Raw genomic sequence first — 6,491 nt, 5'->3', positions numbered from 1 at the left:
AGTACCCTGGAGCTCTTGTCTCTAGCTGCATATGTATCAGAAGATGGCCTAGTCGGCCATCACTGGAAAGAGAGGCCCATTGGACTTGCAAACTTCTCCATTGGTCGTGCAAACTTTATATGCCCCAGTACAGGGGAATGTCAGGGCCAAGAAGTGTGAGTGGGTAGGTGGGGGAGTGGGTGGGGGAGCGTGTGGGGTACTTTTGGGATAGCATTGGAAATGTAAAAGAAATAAATACCCAATTAAAAAAAAAAAGCAGGTCAGTTACTGAGTCAGTCTGGTTTCAGAGGCCAGACTAAGGATGATGTTTTCTTATCTGAATGGATATTTTCAGATAGCTTTAAAATGCACACCCTTAAATTGAGGGAGAGCAAAGTGTTCTAAATGGATAAACCAGTAAATAGGGAAAGAGAGTCTGAAGGCATCACGCCATTGCCTGGGAATTAGCTCTTCTGTTGTGGTTATTTGTTCAGGGATCTGATTGTTGGCAACCAGACCAGAAGAATGCTAAGTTTTTGTGAGACTCTCACTGATCTGGAAAAAAGTAGTGTGTGCCTGACCGTTAAAGCTGTCTACAGAACAGAGTCACATGTGCAGAGCTCGAGGGAGGATACGATTTGTCACTTTGTCCGCAGAAGATGACTATCAGATAAACAAACAGTTCTCAGAGTGTAATGGATAAATTAGAATACAAAATTCACTTACTGAATGTTGACACTACCCGGGGATGTGTGGATCAGTCAAGCTGGCCACAAGCAACTCATCTCCGTTGGCTGCATGGACAGAGGATCTCAAAGAGAAGAGACAGAGGAACAATAGATGCGTCTCTCCCCTACCCTGATGATGTGCATGCCACTCAGTCAAGGACCTGGTGTCCCTGCCCAGGCAGGGAATGCTTAAAACTCCTTTCCAATAGGATTTGTACTGTGTGGAGAAATGACAAGGATCAAATTGTCTGTTTTCCTTCTTTCTCTAGTCTCCCTTTCCCTGCAAGGGACTTTTAATACTGAGCATGTGTATGGAGCAGAGGTGCCCACGGGCACGTGCATTACTGCATCTCGGGTGAGTCAGCTGCAACTTGATCCTCAGCATCCTTCATCCTCTCCTTCCACAGAAACCAACAACACCTCAACGATCTCTCTTGCATTCTTCCCTCTGTCTGCACCCTGGTCCCAAGGCACACCCCTTCTTTACTGTAGATGTGGGTGATCTGGGGCTGAGAAGAAAGCTCAAATGCTGGCTCATACTAGAGAGTGAGACCACAGAGGAGAGATCAGGTCTAGTTTATGGTGTTCTACTTTTTGTTTTTTTGGTTTTTTTTTTTTGTTTTTCAGAACACAGATTAAATCTCTATTAACTCCCTTAATCTACACTTATGGGTTCAAGTAATTATTTTATTGACATTTACTTGCATAAATAAATAAATAAATAAATAAATAAATAAATAAAGGCTTACCATGAAAATTTGAAGTTCTGAGTTTGATCCCCAAACAAAAAGGGATGTGAAAATCTACAATATCTGCTTACTAAATTCTATTGAAATTAGTTATTTCTAAAAATATACTGCAGAAAGGGAGCATCCAGTTGAAAATTTTACAATGTTACTGTCCAGTGTTGATTTTCAGAATTAGGAATTAGGCCCCGACTCTAATTATTTTAGTGTTTGGACAAGAACAGAAAAAGATTATTTCAAATCTTTAGACAAGAGAAAAAACTATAACTGCAGCTATAGAATTAATATGATGCATATTCATGACTCCCTTTTGTCAAAGAACAGGCGTAATCCGCTCTTACATTCTATATACTTGATCAAGCCTAGGAACACACTGGGGCACCAGGACTTTTCATTGCCTGTCAGAGTAAATTAAAGACCATCTGGACAGGATAATCTCAAAGATCTATAAAAGTAGAAATAAAATTGGATGATCATGTAAGGGAGAAAATGTAATTTCTTTATGTCATGGTTCCTGTCAACGTTACCTAATAGGAGGCAGATTAACAAGAGAGAGGATGACAGGTTTAGTTGATAAAAGTTGTACACTGCATAAGACCTTTCATAAATGAAGACCCAAAGAAACAGACCCACTTGTGTATCGCCAGCATGTGTGGCTAGGTTTGGTGAAGAAGGGTATAGCTCTGCAGAAATGTGATTCGACATCAGCAGAGTGTGAGCTAACAATAATAAATAGCACGTCTCATTTGTCCCTGTGTCTTTAGAGATAAAGACATTTCTTCTGGCATGTGAGCCTTACTCCCTACTTTGAAGGAAAGGCCAGTGCTGCTGTTTAATCTACTTTAGGGGTAGAGGTCAGGAGAAGGTTAGAGGGTGACATTCCTAATTCTATGAATCGTCAGTTGTTGTAATGGGAAAGGTAGCATGTTTGAACCCTATCAGCAGAAAAATTAAACAGCAACTGCCCCCGGAGAGAGGGATGGGGCTTAAATGGAGGATGTTTGAGGGATGTCTTCATGGGTTTGTTGAATTGCTCTGTATCTGGACGGAATTACACTCCTGTGGTACTTTACAGTGCATAAATCCTCAAGTACACCTACCTAATAAAACAACAACAGCAATGGAGTAACAGTGTGACTTTGCCCTCTTTTGCCTGTGAGAATTGGCAGCCAGAGAAATGCATCCTGACAGCTCCACCCTAGGTCATGCTCTGGACCAATCTGCACTCCTTATAGATTTGTAATATTTTTGTCTATGACCAAAAAAAATTAAACCTACCTATTTCCAAACATTTTATTTGGCAAGTCATACCTACAGTTTTCAACTGAGCGTCGTCCCTTTTCTAAAATATACTTTTCCAGGAGATAACTATAATTTTAATAGAATTTAAAGAGGAAACCCAGTTGTGTGTTTTCACACAGTTGAATAACTTATGGTTTTCAGGGGTGTGTTTCAGGTATATAGTCCTGCTGATTGTCCAAACCCCATATGTAATTTGAATACTATCATTATTTTTATTTAAGAAAAATTACTGGTATCATATAGGTAATTCCTCCCAGTTCCTAAAAAGTAGATGTGTTGTGAATATTTATACAATCTGTGGTATGCTGAAACTAAAAATCACAGGAGTCCGATGGTCAAGGTTTGAAAAGTCCAAACCTTGCTTTTACATATTTTGGGAAAAGGGTGTTGGTGATGCAGTTCCTGACTTGAGGAAGCAGCAGGGGGTGATTATTAAGGGAAAGAAGGGCCAGGGAACAGTGGTGGGAGGAGGAGTTTGGGCGAGGTGAATTAGAGAACCACTATGATGATATCGAACTGACAGCAATGCGCGTCTCTAGCTTGCAAAATTCCAGGCTCCGCAGACACGCTAGACCTTTGCACATAGAACAATTTGTTAAAGTCAGTATCTTAACCCTCGGTGCCACATGTGACTCCGGAGAACTTTTGCTCTCTTCTCAGAATAAATAATCTCCCCCCCCCGGCTTCCTTTTTGTCCCTACAGCTGAAGTTTTGTATTCTCATTTTTGACAACTGACTCTAATTATAACTTTCTACGGTCATCTATAATTTCTATGGTCATCACATAGATTTTAGTGTGCAGTTATATGACCCAAAATGACATTCATACGGATGTACTAGCCGAGCACTAACAATACAAAGAAACAAAGCAGAAGTCGACATACTTTTGGATCAAACTGATACATTTTTTCTAATAATAACAATTTTGTTCATTTGTCTATTTTCCTTATTTGAAATATCTAAACGTCTGTGTACAGCTGTTTTCCAGACAGCGGGTGAGATCACAGGAAAGGGAACGTATGCATAGTTTTACTCGGCTTGAGGAGAGGAAAACGGGGCGATTCTGTGTTCTGTTTTCCAAATTTCATCTAAGGTGGTTGTAAATGATCTTGCATCTTTTCTCTCAGGGAAGCAAACTTTCTTTTAACTGTTGGAGAGCGCCACCTTGTGGACTCGAAAAGCTTCTCCAGTCGCTGCTTCCCATTTGTGGGTGGAAGGATTAGCGCTGAGGGCGGCAAGCTTGCCTCCTGAAGTCAGGCTCAGTACCATTCAGGACAAGCTGACCTCTAGCACTCCCAACAGTTACTGGGTTTTCACTAATTACAAGTTATTCGTTTGGTTTGCCTGGGACAGGAAACAGTTGGCCTTTCCTGATTCTCATTACCAGAATCAAACGAAGCATGCAGTTTCTTAAGAATTCTGATTTGATTCAACTGTGTGTCCATTTTATGTATTCAAGAAAATACCACGAGCTCTGATATTAAAAAAAAAAAAAAGCATTTGGAAAGGAGCCACTGATAATTTCTGTGTTGGGAAGTTACTGGAGTTGGGTAAATATAGTCTTCAAAATGAGTGTTCTATTTATGTTGGGATTTGAGAAAAAAAAATCAAAATGTAAGGACCTAATAAGCGAAGTACTTTGAATTAAGGACATCGGAAGGACTCAGAAGTCACGTCAGAGCCAAGTCCTCTCTGAACTTACTGAGTTCTGTTTGACATACTTCTCATTTCCCTCCATCATATTAATAATGATCTATCAGACTTTCATATTGATATCTGGGAAATATGGGGATAGATTATGTACTATATAAACTTTGCTGATTCTTGTTAGTTTGCACTAATCACTGAGTCTCCATGGAAGTCGGCCCCTGAGAAGACACAGAGACCTGTCTGTCAGAGAGCTCGCCTGCACAGATTCACATTAGCTGACCTCTTGCCTTCCGGGTCTACAGTGGCGTAGTTTGCTCTTTACCCTGGTCCAATCGTTTAGTCATGGCTCATTGCTAACCTGCCCTAAGGGCAGTCACATCACTGCCTCGCTCTGGAAACACCCACATGTCTGTCTTTAGGATTTGCTGTGCTTCGCTTTCAATTCGCTTAGTTCTGACTGGTTTGTGTAAGCTGCAACCAAAGCGATAATCTCAAGGACTCAATCTTCCAGAGGCCTCAACTTTATAACTGTAACTGTAACATATACATACAAGACATATTTATGCTTGAAATTTATTTTGCCATTAATCTGGAAACAGCTTTTTCACTTCTTACAACTAAATATCTTAGCAAATTTATTCCAAAGAATTTTGAAACTTTGAGAGAATTTTTTTGTTCTTTCTATTTCTTTCTCTGTCTTTTAATATATATATACACACATACACACACATGCACACACATGCACACACACACACACACACACACACGCACGCACAGCCTCTCTTGTTTCTTCTTATGAATTTTAACTTCTTTAGTTTCCTGTCAGAATTCTGTACTTTTTTCTTTGTATATATTTTAAACACTGACTTTAATAAATTGATTTTTCTATGTGCAACTATCTAGTGGTTTTGAAGCCCAGACCTTTGCAAACTTACAGCAGTCTTGTTTATATCAACACTAAATCATATTGTCTACTGTAATACCTAGAATGTTCTTAAAACTTGCTTTATGGGTATCTTTACATATTTTCCACAGTGCGGAGAATTTCGCTTTTCATCCCACAAGTGTAACTCACATTAGTAAAATGAAAGTTTGTATCCGTCACGGAAAAAGGTCTCAGATTTGAAACTCTGTTTGGCAATGAGGGGAAATAGCCAATGGGATTATGCGGTTCACATGGAAGCCATTTTCACAAACTAACAGACGCAAAGTGATAATTGACAGCATAGGGATAATGAGGCTCTTTTCTTGCTGTTGGCATCTTGAGAGCGCAGCAGTCACCCATCGTGACTGGGCTTCAGTTCTGCATGCGCAGAGTCAGTGCCTGCAGCTGTCATCAGTAGCTTGAATTCTTTTACAGCATCCTATCCTTTCTTTACACTTGCTCTTTGGAACAGGTGAAAGTAAGGCTCTATCGTGACATATAATTTGACCTTTCTGAGTCTTTAAAATTTATTTTTACCATGAACCTCAAAAATGAAATTATGGCAGTGATAATTCTTGCTATCTCCTGCCCTTTCATGTGGTATTCCTGAAGACAGTGTTGGAAATTAGCCCATACCCAGAGAAGCAAGAGAGAAAGAAAGGGAATTTTTGTTTATACATTCCTAATTGCATTTAAGAATTCACACTTTTAAAGGGATCAGGAATTTCTACAACTGTCTTTAGCAAACATCGCATTGATAATCCCACTACAATGTCTCGCAGTAGACCGTACCTTCATGTGTTTCGCCCCGTCTTTTCTTCCTCCGCCATCAGGAATGCCAAGAGGAAGCGGCCGGTAGCTCGGGCTGTGGGTAATAATTTACTAATCACCAAAGGGGGTTGTTCACTGTCGGCTTATCTTATCAGCTGCTACAGCAAGTAAGACTGCACGCTCTCCGGGATTTGTTTGAGCACCGTAAGTGACTGGTACGACTACTCTCTCACATTTTCCTGTTTCGTTTCCGTCAACACCTGTTTTTGCGGCAGCTGAGCAGGGCAGGCAATGAGTGGTTACAATAAACTGGGTGTTTAAACCTTGTTGTTTCACCAACTTCCTAGAAGAGGCATGGAAGGTTCCAACAGAAGAGCGGCTTGCCAGGCC

The 6,491-nt window shown here is 40.4% G+C and overlaps 1 protein-coding gene across 4 annotated transcripts in view; it reads right to left on the bottom strand.

Annotated features, from left to right (window-relative positions):
* Nucleotides 1-6,199, bottom strand: part of Pik3c2g (phosphatidylinositol-4-phosphate 3-kinase catalytic subunit type 2 gamma) — a 332,394-nt gene extending 326,195 nt beyond the window's left edge. For 2 of the 4 annotated variants that reach the window (XM_029478870.1, XM_029478872.1), the window contains exons 1-2: nt 6,123-6,172; nt 706-924 (exon numbers count right to left, since the gene is read on the bottom strand). The gene's annotated coding sequence lies outside the window, so the exon portion shown is untranslated. Of the gene's footprint in view, nt 1-705; nt 925-6,122 lie in introns of all 4 variants that reach the window. The other 2 variants (XM_021164809.2, XM_029478871.1) reach the window with 2 other exon arrangements.
* Nucleotides 6,200-6,491: the final 292 nt, after the last annotated feature.

This window comes from Mus caroli, chromosome 6 (genome assembly GCF_900094665.2).
Source record: "Mus caroli chromosome 6, CAROLI_EIJ_v1.1, whole genome shotgun sequence".
Classification (NCBI taxonomy): domain Eukaryota; kingdom Metazoa; phylum Chordata; class Mammalia; order Rodentia; family Muridae; genus Mus; species Mus caroli.
The sequence above is the reverse complement of the archived record's forward strand: the minus strand, read 5'-3'. Positions and strand labels throughout refer to the sequence as shown.